Consider the following 15,075-nt stretch of genomic DNA (forward strand, 5'->3'; position numbering starts at 1 on the left):
CTGTGGTAGCCAACATCCAAGATGGTCCCCAAAGATCCCAGCCTCTTGTGTCCTCCCCCATCCTGAAGGAGACTCATTTGTGTAACCACTAGGATGCTGTGGAAATGTGGGTGACTTCTGAAGTTAAGTCATAAAAGATGTTGGAGTTTCTGCTCTGATCTCTCTGGACCACTCACTCAGGAGGAAGCCAGCTGCTGTGTCGTGAGGATGCTCCAACAGCCCAGAGAGACGTCCCTCCCGCCCACACCAGCACGAACGTGCCAGCCATGTGAGTGAGCCCCATGCAAGTAGAGCCTCCGGCCCCAGCCAGCCGAGTGCAGCCCCAGCTGCCATCTTCACCGCAGTTTCATGAGACCCTGTGATGGCTAATTGTACGTGTCAGTTTGACCAGCCATAGGGTGCCCAGATTAAATATTATTTCTAGGTGTGTCTATGAAGGTGTTTCTGGATGGGACTAGCATTTGGATCGGTGGGCTCCGTATAGTAGACTTCTCTCGCCTATGTGGGTGGGCATCCTTCAATCCTTTGAGGGCCGGGATAGAACAAAAGATGGAGGTAGGATGAGCTCACCCCTTTTTCTCCTACCTCACTGCTTGAGCCAGAACATCTCATCTCATCTTCTCCTGCCCTCAGACTGGGATTTACACCATTGGCCCCCTTGATGCTCAAGCCTTTGGACTCAGATTGAACTACACCACCAGCCTTCCTGGGTCTCCAGCCTGTAGACAACAGATTGTGGGACTTCTTAGCCTCCATAATTGTGTGAGCCGATTCCTCATAATAAACCATTTACTTATGTACTATATTCACATGCGATGCTATTCATTCAGTGCTATATTCATATACTATATGTTTACTATTGGTTCTGTTTCTCTGGACAACCCCAACTAGTACAGAACTCAAGCCAAATCTGCCTGGCTAAGTCACTCCTGAACTGCTAACTCACAAAAACTACGCGATAATAAATGTTTTTTGTTGTTTTAAGCCATTTTTAACTTTTTTTTTTAAAGAATTTTATTTATTTATTTGAGAGAGAGAATGAGATAGAGAGAGCATGAGAGGGGGGAGGGTCAGAGGGAGAAGCAGACTCCCTGCTGAGCAGGGAGCCCGATGCGGGACTCGATCCCGGGGCTCCAGGATCATGACCTGAGCCGAAGGCAGTCGCTTAACCAACTGAGTCACCCAGGCGCCCATCTTTTTTTTTTTTTTTTTAATGTTTGGGACAAATTTGCTTTGCAGCTCTCCATAACTAATACAAGTTCCAACTCCAAAGCTCTGGTCTGACGAGGGTCACTAACCAGCTGTGATCTTGAGAACGTCTTTGAAGCACTCACTTGGACTCAGTTTCCTTCCCTGCTAAATAATAATCTAGGAAAATTTCTGAGTCATTCTTAAGGTAACTAACCAACCATTACAAGTGGATTCAAGGAATGGTATCAAGATGAACTTCTGGCACAAATAGGCCAGTTCATGACAAACCTGCATCATATACTGTATTTAAGGAACATTTCACTTGTGCATCTGGCCTATCAACTCATAAAGATCTAATTCAAGACTCTGCTAGCCATCGCCCACACATGGTCACTGAGCAGCTCTTCAGCTCCCTACTCTGTGCTGAGGTACTCTAGAAATAGGTGGGCCTTTGCTCACACTGTGTGGTTCATTGAAAATGCTTTCCTTACCATCCATTTCCCCAAACCTATCCCTTGCCCAAGGCCCACCTTGGATGCCACTGCACTCTGGACGACCCACAGCAGAAGCTGCAGGTATCTTGGCAATGGTGGGTTGGTGAATGTTGAACAACCAGCTCTCCGAGGAGAAAAGGTCCTGATTTTCCATCTTTCTTGATTTCTGTGATGTTGACCCTCCTCCCACAGCCGGTTTAAAGCTCCCAACATGGCACCCCTGAGTGCAGAGTTGGGAAAGGATGCACATTGTCAGTCTACTCAGCCAGTACGGGCTGGCCCCAGGGCCTCCCTGCATTTTGGACACCTCACCTTCCCTGACTGTCCTCTTGATCATTTTGGAATGTCCCTGGGACCTGTTCCACTCCCCCATCCCCAGCATCTCTCCCTCAGCCCAGGCTTTCTTCACCTCCTGCCTGGACTACTAGGGCAACGTCCTCCCTGTTCTGTCTGCCTGCAGACCCTCCTCACTGCCGTCCCTCCTCCCTGCCACTGCCGAGTGAGCATTCCTATACTGTCACCTCATGGCCCTATGCTGCCCATCCTCAAAGTCCTTCAAACCCATGAGTTTCAATGGAAAAGTCAAAGTTGTTGAATATACGAGCTCTCTATAACCTGATCTCTGTCTACCTCTTCATCTTCACACACACACACACACACACACACACACACACACACACACACCCAAAGCACTTCTCTGATGAACCATGGTGCTCTTCATGCCCCTGATATTCCTACAGCCTAAAATACCTTCGCTACAGTCACAAATCCCACTCCCCACTCTGGGCTCATCAGCATCATCCTCTTCCTCCAGCCCCTATGTCTCCACATTCCCATGGTGTTTTATTGAGAGCTCAGTGGAGGAACATACCATGGGAAATCATGGCTGATTCTGTGGACCTCTGCCTTTCTCTCCCCTCAAAGCCACAAGCTCCTGGAGGGCAGAACCCTAGAGCAAGTCTCCTATTCTTCAGTGCCTAGCACCATGTCCTGGCCTGATGGGAAAGCCTCTCTGGTTCTGGAGGGGGGTGGCACCAGGAAGTCAATGGGGTGAGGCAGTGGGAATGGGCAGAGCCAAGGACCTCTCCCACCAAAGCCTAGGATGGCTTCCAGCAAACAGAAGTACAGGTTGTTGAGGCCAGGGGATGTGGAAGGAAGGGACTGAGAACTCTTTATAGTGGCTGAGGCTCCCAAGACCCCACCCCTATCTGTTCTCCCTATCCCTCTCCCTGGCTGGACAGGGACTGGACAGGGACCCCACGCCTCTTAGTTAAAACCCCATCTCTTAGGCTCTGTGTCTTTTCTATTGCTTTAAATTGAATAATTATGGGTTCTGAATAGCCACTTGACCACTTGTTAAAGGCTCTGGTCCAGGCCTGACCCCAAGGGTAGAAGGCAGCCACTCACCTTTCCCCCAAAACATTCAAACCTAGGTCATGGAACACATAGACAATGTCTTGGATTTTAGGTAGTTTCCTTAACATAATCGCAAAAAGAAAACACCCTTGGCATGTCAGCTCTGCTCCAATTACTAAGAGACCAGTTTCTTTACTCCAGCTGGTTTCCCATCTGAAAAAGGAAGTTCGTGACCAGGTGCTCACTAACACCTCTGACACCGTGATTCTAAGTCAGTTCCCTCTCTCTGTGCCTTACTTTTCTCATCTGTAAAATGGGAATAATAGTATCTACCCACTTCATAAGGCTGTTGAAGATCAAATGAGGTAATGGATATAAAAATACCATTGTAGAGATGCCTGGGTGTCTCAGTACATTAAGTGTCTGGACTCTTGATTTTGGCTCAGGTCATGATCTCAGCATTGTGAGATTGAGCCCTGTGTCGGGCTTCATGCTGGGAGTGGAGCCTACTTAAGATTTTCTCTCTCCCTCTCCTTCTGCCCCTCCCCCACTCACTCCCTCCCTCTCAAAATAAATAAATTAATTAATTAATAAAACTAAGTAGAAAATATAATAAAAATAAATAGAATACCATTGTAGCTGTACCTATTAGTTTTTATTTGTGAAAGTTAATTATTGTGCTAAAAGTCCTTTATCAACATTCCTGGGTGATTTAACTAAATTTTAACATGATCGTAGTCATCTCGGAAATGTTAATTTAGAAGAAATACAAGAATACATTAAAGTCCCCTAAGTGAGGCGTCTTCACATCACTGGGCAAACACAGAGATGAGACATCTACTGGGTGAGCTATGGCAGACCAAGCCTGTGTCCATAGCTTCATTACTGCATTTGTATTCCCCAAGATCTACACAGAGGATTGGCCATTAGAATCCAGGCATGCCTGTTCATTCTAAGGCTTGTCCCGAATGTTCAGTCAGCCTTTTAACAGAGCTGCTGGAGAGAATTAAAGTAACTCATGCCTGTTTGCTTTTCCCAGGTAGAGCATAACCAGGTCACCCTACTATTCCAGAACATCCTCTTTCCATCATCGTCATTTTATTGCTGGTGGTGTTATTATTCAACCTTCGGAAGCAAGGTCAAGGTTCAGAAGTAAGCCAGGTCTCACTTTGATCTTCACGATCATGGTCACACTCTGCCCAGCAGCATGCCCCTCATCTCCCAGTCTCCAAGCACAATAAAAGTCTAATTAGGAAGTCTTCATTGTGTCCTTGAGAACTGGTACTCCTTGAAGCCAGGGACGGTGGGACGGCAGGAGTGACACCATTTCACTTCACAGCTTCTGCCTGAAAATTATTGCTGACCACTATCCCAAGCTGCCAACTGAAGAATGACACTCCCTTTAATTTTGCTTTGTAGATTGGCAGGGAAGCTCTTGTTAGTAAATAGCTGGGAGTAAATCCCCATTGGGTCAAGCCTCCCTGAGCCCCTGGCCACCCAGGCCCTTCCTCTGGAATGCCCTGGCCACTACACCCATGATATGGGGAGTGCAGTTTCCATTACAGTCATTCCAACTGATGTTCAAAATAAAAAGTTGAATTCTAAGCAGCTCACTTTTCATCAATGTACAGTTACTTGATCTACAAAGGTAGATGGGAACGGATGGCGAGATGACCTATGTACAGCTGACCATCTTATCTCACAACAGTGTAAAAACCCCTGCTGGTGGAAGATACTGAGTACCAAATTACTTACTTCTCTCCACCACCCTCAAAGCAAGAGTTAGCCAAGGCCCGCAGTCCCCTGACTAGCAAATCAGAAACCTTCTCTTGGGATTAGGAAGGCAGCTCGTTAGAAAAGAGGCATGACAGCAGAGCCCACTGGTGCTTCTGTGATGGGATGAAATGTCATTATTAATAAGAAAATATTATTATTATCGTTAAAGCTTTGATATCTGTCAATCAATTCACAGATTAAGCAAACAATGAATCATGGAACACTACATCAAAAACTAATGATGTGATGTATGGTGACTAACATAATAAAACAAAACAAAACAAAAAAAACAAACATGCCATTCTCATGACTGACATCCTGCTAATACAGCCATAGAGGTTGATGAAATGTTGAAGTGTTTCCGTATCTATTGATAAACAGTCACTGAACCAAGCTTCTTCCCTGCACTCCTCCTTCTTGTGTCACCCTGGCCATCCAGCCCGTTCCTCTGGAATCCCCCTGAAACACACACCTGTCCAAGACCCGGCAGTCAGAGTTCACAGCTGGTCCAACAGGGGCCCCCAGGACATGTGCTAGGCCAGTGCCATGGCCCATGGCCATTCAGATGGGTGGTGAATGCACCACGCTGATTGTTAAATATTTTAATACCTCCCCTGCCTATCTGCATTGAGGTGCTCAGGATGGACCAACCTTCAGGGTTCTTGCACGGTGCACCCCACGCTCTGCTCCCTGGCTCTGTGGTAGCCCCAGTCTGGGAACACAAGTCGGGTGGCTCCAGAAAGCCATGGGGCAAATGCTGAGTACCTGGTCAGCCCCTTCTTTAACTGTGAGGGAGGAGTGGGAAATGTCCTCAGTGACTAGCACTTAAAAGTGGCCTTCCCCCTCAGCTGTGCCCCAAAGCCCCGGGTTGGGTACCTCTTAAAAACCAGAAATAATAACACATCACAGCCACATGGGCAAGTCCCCAACCTGCCATCTGCATCCATTTCCCTCTGTTCAATCCAATGGAGAGAGATAATAACCTATCTTCGGCTTAATTAACATCTGGGCCCGCTGCTGGAAGATTCCCAAACCACGTCTCCCTGTAATTGCAAACCTTTATTTATTTGGGCACTTTGATGACAGCCTCATAATGGGACCTGTGGCCCCAACCCCACCCACAGCCTCTCACTTGTCAGCTGCCCACCTCCCCCCCACACGCCCCTCACCAAACCCTCTCTATTACTCTGCTGCCTGTCTACCCCCAGGCCCTCAGTATCCCTTGCCCCTAATCCCTCTGTCCTGTGCCATTCTGTGCTTAGACAGCACTCAGAATCTGGAGACTGGGACAGTAGCCCCAGATCTGCCCATTACTTACTCCACTACCATGAGATACCTGCACTTGAAGTGCCCAGCACTTCGCCTTGCATGCAGTAGGTGCTAAACACTTGTCAGCAGTCTTCTTTTCTCCTCTATTCTACTCTTTAATCCCTAGATCTTTCATCTGAAAATTGAGTTATTGATGCTTCCCCTGCCTGCCTCCCTGAGTGGTTATGAGCATCAGGAGAGAAAGTGGCTGAAATTGTCCTTTATAAGTTGTGTAAGTACCACTGACACAGAAGGGCAGCCTCCTCAGAGGAGAGGGGGTTAGATCGTGGCCAGACGCGCCTCCCACATGTCAGGGTCAGGGTCTGGCCCCCCATTGTGCAGATCCTGAGGAAATACTGGGTCTCCATCACCAAGAAGTTTGGGGGAAGCAGCACTCCCAGGAAGTAACTAGAGAAGGACAGAGCAGGCTTGGCCACCATGTGGCCCAACCCGCCTGAGACCCAACCCAAGCCTGTCCTTCAGGTCCCTCCAAGAGGACAGCAGTGAAAATTCCTCACATTTGTGTCACGCTTTTCCATAAAAAGTGGCTCATAGTCTTGAGATTCTTTGAATTGCACAATGCCATAAGGTAGCACAAGGATCCCTATTTCCAAACGAGGGCACTAGACCTCAGCCAGTTGAACTTCTTTGTGCCAGGTCACACAGGGAGCCTTCTAGAAGGGGGTGCAAGCCCAGGCCTCAGAGTTGGAATCCTGTGCTTCTCCCCAGTGGTGGTTACCTCCAGAAAAGACACAATTTATCACCTTTGTCTTCCTCTTTCTTTTCTTCCTTCCTTCCTTTCTTCTTTTTTTTCCCCCTGATAATAGTACATATATTTCAACTATTTGCAGGCTTATCCCTAAACTTATCAAAGAATAATGACTAAGAAGCTAATGCCATATGTCAGTAACACCTGTAACAGTAAATTTCCAAAAAATCCTGTTAGGTCCCATAAGCCTTTTTTAAAATACCATTTTTAATTAAAACATTTCTAAAATGCATTATACAGTTCTTTATTTTAAAATTAGATTGGGGGGTCACCTGGGTGGCTCAGTCAGTCAAGCACCGGACTCTTGATCTCATGGTCATGATCTCATGGTCCTGGGATGGAGCCCCACATCCAGCTCCGCACTCAGCAGGAAGTCTGCTTGAGGGTTCTCTCTCTCTCCCACTGCCCTTCCCCCTACTTGTGTTTTCTCTGTCTCTCTAAAATAAATCTTAAAAAAATAAAATAAAATTAGATTAAGTGGTGCCTGGGTGGCACAGTCTGTTAAGCCTCCAACTCCTGGCTTCAGCTCAGGTTGTGATCTCAGCGTCATAGATCAAGCCCTGGGTCAGGCTCTGTGTTCAACATGGAGTCTGCTTCAGATTCTCTCTCCCTCCCCCTCTGCCCCTCCTGCTCATGCTCTCTCTCTCTCTCTCTCTCAAATATATAAACAAAATATTTTTTAAAAAATAAAATTAGATGAGGGTATTATAAATGTCACATGCTAATAAACAAAATAAACAATCCCACCAGTACAGTATAGTATAAAGTATAAAGTAAAAGTTCCCCTATCCTGCCCACCCCCTTAGCCAGTGTGCAGACTTGGCTGGCTGGTAGAAACATCTCTGACCAGAGTCAGCAGGACCTCTATCAGACTTCTGGCTGGGGTTGTAATTCATTTCGGCCCTTCCCAGAGCACACAGCAACCACTCACACATCTGGCCAGGTCCCTGTCTCACCTGGAAAGCAGAGCTGTCCCTCTCCCCAGTGTCTGGGCTTCCTGGTGGGAGGAACTGAGCCCTCCGTGGGGGAGAAGAACACAGGCATCTTCCCTCAGGTGGCTGGAAGGGAATGGCGAAGGGGCGTCTTGGCAGGGCTTCTTCTGCACATTGGGGAAGAACGAGCCCACCCACTCTGCAGTCTCACAGGGAATTGTGACAGACTGCAGGGAGGCAAAACTGAGAAGAACTTTTCAAGGACCAGAGCTGCCCCTCCAGGTGCTGGGCTGTCTCAGGAGAGAGATCTGCTCCCAAAGATGGCAGGAATTCCCAGATCCCCTACAGAGGAGACAGCCCACCTCAAACATTTCGTTTAGTCTTGAGTGAATGTTTGCAGCATCTGCGTCTGAAAAGTTACTTGAGCTCTGGGTCCTGAGCTATTCAAAGCAGCCCTTAGGACCAGGTGCCAACTGAATGATGTATGCCTTCACAAACTCTTATAAATAGCAATTTCCCCTTGATACTCCTAAGGTCTTTGCTCAAATAAACCTGAGCTAGACTGCATTTCCCAGCGGCTCTTGCAGTTACATGTAGCTATGAGCTGAGTTCTGGCCAATGGGACACGGTCAGAAGTTGTGTGTGTCACTGCTAGGCCTGCCAATTAAAATCTCCAAAAGATCATGCACGCTCTTTCTCTGTCCACTGGAAGACATTGTCCAGTAGAAGCAGACCACCCAGAGAGACTTCTGAGGCACTGGGGTAGGGGTCAGCAAACATTTACTGTAATGGGCCAGATAATAAATATTTTAGGCTTGTGGGCTATGCGGTCCTTGCTGCAACTACTCAACTGTGCTGTTGTAATACAAAGCCGCCACAGACAATATGTAAATGAATGAGCAAGATCATGTTCCAATAAAACTTCAGATACAAAAACAGCCAGCAGGCCCAATTTGTCCAACTCCTGCTCTAGAAAATGGTGGAGTCACAATACAGACAGAGCCTGGGCCCCTGACTGACGGTTTGACAACCAAGACTATTCATTCAGAACAGTTCATAGGTGAGAAACTCTTACTATGTTAAGCCAGTGAGTATGAGATTTGTTAAAGCAGCTAGAATTCTTTACCCTATTTAATTATATCCACCATATTCTATTACTTCTGGTTGCCAAGTTCATGGTCAGGAAATAGACCAATGAGAAAGAAAACCCATATATTATTCTGGCCTTTAGAAGTACAGGGCTGGAGAGAGGTTGCAGGTAGGAGATATTTTTTTTAAAGATTTTATTTATTTTTTGACAGAAAGAGGGACAGCAAGAAAGGGAACACAAGCAGGGGGAGTGGGAGAGGGAGAAGCAGGCTTCCCGCTGAGCAGGGAGCCCAACACGGGGCTCGATTCCAAGACCCTGGGACGATGACCTGAGCCGAAGGCAGACACTTAACAACTGAGTCACCCAGGAGCCCCAGGCAGGAGATTTTCAAACACATCCTCCAACCACCTCCTCCCCCCTCCAAAAAAAAAAAAAAAAACCTTCAGAAAACTATGCTTCCTCTAGAACCTAGATCAGGCAAGGTTTTATGACTCAGTTAGAGCCTTTGAGGAGCCCACTTTGATGGTTGAAGAGGACGATCATCTCTCCTGTAAAGTCCTCTATGACTACCCTCCTCCCTTGGATGGATTGGGGTCTGGGCTGGCCTGTCCTCTGTGTTCCCTCAATACATTACACATAAACTGACCATACATCTTTTGATGTTGGATAGATGTCACATGTTTTGGTCTTTTCCACTGGATTATGAGCTCCATGAGGGCAAGGACTTCTTGTGGTTTCCGTCCTTGTTTCCTTCTTGTTTCCCACCCCATCCCCCCACCTCACACTCCCCCCACCTCACCCGCACAACCAGCACAGTGCTTGGCACACAATAGGTACATTGTAAATGCACACAGTAGATACATTATAAATGTTTCTTCAGTGAGGGAGAGAACAAGAATGAGTGAATGAAGACCTATGAAGTTAAGGTCAAAACTACCTGGGTAATAGGTGGGGAAACTGTATCATTTATCATCCAAACTAGGGCACTTTGAGAGTGAAGGGTGGCTCTGCTATAATTATGTGATGACCTCAGGTGTAACTGGGACTGTCTTGAGCAAACCAGAATCAATGGCCATCCCAGCAGTAGGCTTCTTTGGATCAAGGTCTCCAGTGATATAGAACATTCTTAAGGGAATTTGATGATATCTGTTGGGTTAAGGACCTTTTAAGATTAAAAATAAACAAAAAGGAAAACTCAATGTACAATGGAAAGGAAAGGGTGATGTGATTTGAAGTTTTTTTTGGCAGAAATGTGGGAGGATCAACATAGCTCTCTCATTGCGCTATGAGTTTTCACTGATCATTTCACACTAATGCCAACCACAACAGCTTGAGTTTATAGTACAGCTCATATTCACCCTTGAGCACAGTCCCAGGCATACCCACAGGAACACAAACACACACACACATACACACACCCCAGTTCCATCAGGACAAGAGGATCCTAAGTATTCCTCTGTGTATTCTCTCTATATAGAGTGTTTCCAATAAAAACCTAGAACCTTGGGGCGCCTGGGTGGCTCAGTTGGTTAAGCGACTGCCTTCGGCTCAGGTCATGATCCTGGAGTCCCGGGATCGAGTCCCGCATCGGGCTCCCTGCTCGGCGAGGAGCCTGCTTCTCTCTCTGACCCTCCCCCCTCTCATGTACTCTCTCTCATTCTCGCTCTCTCAAAAAAATAAAAAAAATCTTTAAAAAAAAAAAAAAAAAAAACCTAGAACCTCCACATTTCTTTTTTTTTTAAGATTTTATTTATTTATTTGAGAGAGTGAGTAAGAGAGAGAACATGAGTAGGGGCAGAAGGAGAGGGAGAAGCAGATTCCCCTGCTGAGCAGGGAGGCTGACGTGGGCCTCGATCCCAGGACCCTGGAATCATGACCTGAGCCGAAGGCAGACACTTAACCGACTGAGCCACCCAGGTGCCCCAAAACTCTACATTTGTACAAAACAGTCTAAAGAATTATTTTAGGGAGGACTGTGTCCATTTCAGAAACATCCGAGAGGTGAATTAAATTATGATTGCAAATATTTGTGGAAAGTTTTTGGGAAAGGTGTGTGCATGCATGCATGCATGCGCCTGAGTATAGAACACTAATCATAGTAGAAATACTGACCCGGGCTGATAATCATATGCTGACAAAATGAATCCCATTACAAAGAACAAATAAAAATCCCGCCAGAGAACACAGGCAGCTGCCATGCTCTCCTGCCACACCTGATGGAAGAGATTGGGCTGGAGACAGAGCACATAGTACATGTGGATATCTGGAGCTTCAGACGGAAAGTTAGCCCATAATCTTTCCACATAAAGCATGCCATTTAGATACCCACCTACTGTTTCCTATTCTTAATAGATTACTTCTCATTTTGCCTGTTTTCCCTTCTTGGGTACTGGAATATGTTTCATGGAAAATGTTCCTGCCCATGACACATTTGCACTATGGGGGAGCCCCACTGAGGCTCACTCATCCCAACTGTGTTATTTCAATCTGAATATTTCAGTAGCAACCACTCCTTTCCTGTATTACCCTTGCAAAACACCTGCTCATCCAATTTTTAGATTTTGAACCTCAAAACAATCTGAGAGAAAGTTTAAATATTACTATCTCCATTTCACAGAAAGCACTGGCCCCAAAAGCAGACTTGCTAAAGGTCAAAGAGCTACTGTACAGGAAAACCAGGGCTGGCACCGAATCTCAAGTCCAGTTCTCTTTCAGCCATACCTTATAGCCTTGTCCACAGGAATGCTGCCTGACATCCACCCTAGCCACCCAATCCCACACCTGTCAGTTAATATTGGACATTTACTAAGACCTGGGTCAAGGAATGGAATGGCGGAGATACAGCATAAGACTATAACCTCTTTTGACTTCAGCAGTGTGAACATCTCCAAACAGGTCTGACCAGCCGTGGACTCTGGGAGCTTTCTTCTGTGGCAGCAACTGCTGTAGATATGAGAGGAAGGGCCCCCCACACCTTGGTGTGTCTACACATCACTTTTGGACAAGCATTATGTGGTTTGGTCTAAGCACAGACAGGAGCACCTAATCATCAGGTGCTCTTTTAAAGAGATGAGCTCCTCTACTGGATACCAGGTGGTGAACAGTTTTCCCTGGGCATCAGGGGCACTGGGGGCAAGTTGGCATGCAAAGGCTAAGACAAGTTTCTCTACCAAGGAGACCTTGGGGGAGGACAGACCACAGCCATAAATAAGGAAATGCTGATGGTTTTGCAGATCTGTAAGTGGTACCTGGGAATCATTTGCAAGCCCTGAACTGGAACACAGAACTGAGAGTGTGCTGATGCAGGACCCTGTGGCCCTCCCCACCCATCCTCCTTGAACTCACATGACCTTGGAAATATCACTTTCTCTTTTTCTGTATAGCAGTTCAGCTACAAGAGTGGAACCTTCAGGAATATGGCTTATGTTGTCAGAACATCTGTAATGTGCATATTTCTTCCTGCCTCCTTCCATCATGGTGCCCAAAATACCCTTCTTATTTGGCATCTTATATCTCAAAGGCTTTGAATATTCAAGAGTCCCCTACTAAAATGTTAATTTTAGGTAAGACATGTCCATTGTAGGCTGAGGAACAATAGCTTGAGAAGACAAAATTGCAGACCTTACCGCTTGCAGGAAGGAGGGAAGCCCTGCATTTCTGGCGCATACTATGGTCCCATGGCACCAAAGAAGGGGGGCTCCCCACATTACCATTGAGAGTTTCTGAAAGAGGGCAGTGTGGTGTCTTGGAAAGAGATTGGGGGAAAGTAGAAGCCTGCTACAAGCTCTGCTCCCTGTGACACCTGTCCCTTCCCTTTCCTGGGCCTCAGTCTCCTCATCTGTAAAAGGAAGGGACTGAACTGGAGGAGTGCTAATGCTCTGTCTGGCTCTCAGGCTCTCAGGGCTAGAAAGCAGAGGAGATCTTGGAGTGAGCTGGTGACCCCTTGAGTTGATGGTTGGCTAGTCCTGGAACTGAGCAGAGGGAGAATCCCCGACAGGGAGCTTAGAAGAAATTCTCCTGGGAGATGGATCCAGAATTAGGATGGGTCCTAGAGCAGGGAGTAGCCTGCCACAGGGGGAGGTGGGAAAGCATGCCCCAGGTTATCAACTCCGTCTTATTCCCAAACTTGCTGCAAGTGGGTCCTGGTCTCCATTGTTAGGAGAACAAACACCCTTCTGTCAGGTGCCTTCATGGCCTTTGATCAGATGCCTGGGCTCTGCCAAGTTTCTCCTGATAGTGGCTGGGTTGCTTCCAAACTTAACTGATTTCAGCCCAAAAGACACAGGGAAAAGAGTATAGGACTTGGAGTCAGCAGACCTGAATTCTGGCCCCACCTTGCTGAGTGATCGATTTTAGGCAAGTCCTTTTATGGTCCCTTACCTGGCCTTAACCTGATCCTTAGATTCAATGTGGGTCCCCATTTCAGGACCCACCGTAGCCTCCAAGCTTTGAGGTAGTGAAAGGGCTGCCTAACAAGCAAGTCCTGCTCTGGCTTGGTCAAGAACACCTCCACATTAAACTCCGGTGGGGGGGATCCATGCCACAGGGGGTCCCAAGGATAAGCCCTGGTCCCCAGAGCCCTGGGTCAGAGGTTTCTTCTATTCTGTCCCACTAGGGGAGGGAGGAAGGCAGAAACACACTTGAACTTAACCTTTGCTCCTTCTTCAATTTGGAACATTAATGCTAAAATCTTGCTATTATATAATCCAACACATCCATTTTACTCATGAGGATCCTGAGGCCAGAGCGGGGGATAAGTGCCTTGATTAGGTTAATGCAGAGGGAGGGGGAAGTGCCTTGATTAGGTTAATGCAGAGGGATTCCAGGTCACTTCAAGGCCTGCATCCAAGGCCCTTCCTGAAGGCTTTCTGCCACACCACATTATTTGAGCCTTCATTTGACTCAAAGTAGAGGGACTGAGGCCATAACCTTGGAACAGAGATGAGCAGGAACGAGACTCCAACTCCATCCAGAGCCATTTCCAAATAAACCATCTTTCTCCAAACCAAAATCAACCCTCCCTAGGAAGGTCAGGGAAGTTCCAAGGAAACTCTTGGGAATTGAATCTACTCATGTAGAGACGAGGAGTCAGCTGAGCCCCAATCTTTCCTCCTTCCCAAACATATGTCCTCAAAACCTTGAGGAGCGCCTGGGTGGCTCAGTCAGTTAAGCATCTGACTCTTGATTTCAGCTCAGGTCATGATCTCAGGGTCATGATCTCAGGGCCGTGAGACTGAGCCCTGCCTCAGGTTCCTTGCTGGGCCTGGAACCTGCTTAAGATTCTCTCTTTCCCTCTCCCTCTGCCTCTCCCTCCCACCTCGAGCTCTCTCTCTCTCTTAAAACAAAAAAAGAACAACAACAACCAAAAAAAACCAAAAAAATACCTTGACTCCTCCATCCAGGTAATGCCCTTGAGCTTTATCAGACCTATTCTCCTAACCTGAAGTAGAATCACTCCTTTACTCCTCCCCTAGTGTTTCCTGAGTACCAACTAGGTGCAAGGCTCTGTGTTAAGTTTGGTGAATCAGAGATGCCTGAGTCCTTGGAGTATTCAGCCAACCAGGAATGATATGGATGATTAATAATCATGATGCAATGGGAAGAGCTCCCCCACCCTCAAACTAGACCTGCTCTTCTAGGGTGAGATCTTGCCAGACCAGATCTCAGGGGAGAAGCAAGAGGAGGCCAGGTTTCTCTGGGGGCCGCCACCCCACCACCAGGAGCATTCTTGCCAGGAAGACATCACCTGCCCTTTCTACCTCCAGCAGCAGGCAGCTAGTAGATATTCATTCCCACTTGGTGGCAGGAGTGGCATGCTTAGGAATGGCATGACAAGTATTTATCATCAAGCATCTACCATGCATGAAATGTAGAGGTACCAAAGAAAGGGGGATCAAAAAAAAATTCAACTGCCAGTTTCTGCCATCCCAAAGCTAAAAATCTGGTTATAAGCCATAAGAATGGGAGGAATGTGAAAAGAGCACGGGTTTCAGGGTTCAGACCCTTGGGTCTTGGCCCCTCCTGTGTAACCTTGGGCATGACATCACCCCTCTGTGGTTCAGTTTGTTCATCTGTAAATGGGGGACAGGGCCAGAGCATGCCCAGGGATTGCAGGATTGGTGCTGACTGATGAGTGTGTGTTTGATTTGTTTGTCCCTT

This window comes from Neomonachus schauinslandi, chromosome 1 (genome assembly GCF_002201575.2).
Source record: "Neomonachus schauinslandi chromosome 1, ASM220157v2, whole genome shotgun sequence".
Lineage (NCBI taxonomy): Eukaryota > Metazoa > Chordata > Mammalia > Carnivora > Phocidae > Neomonachus > Neomonachus schauinslandi.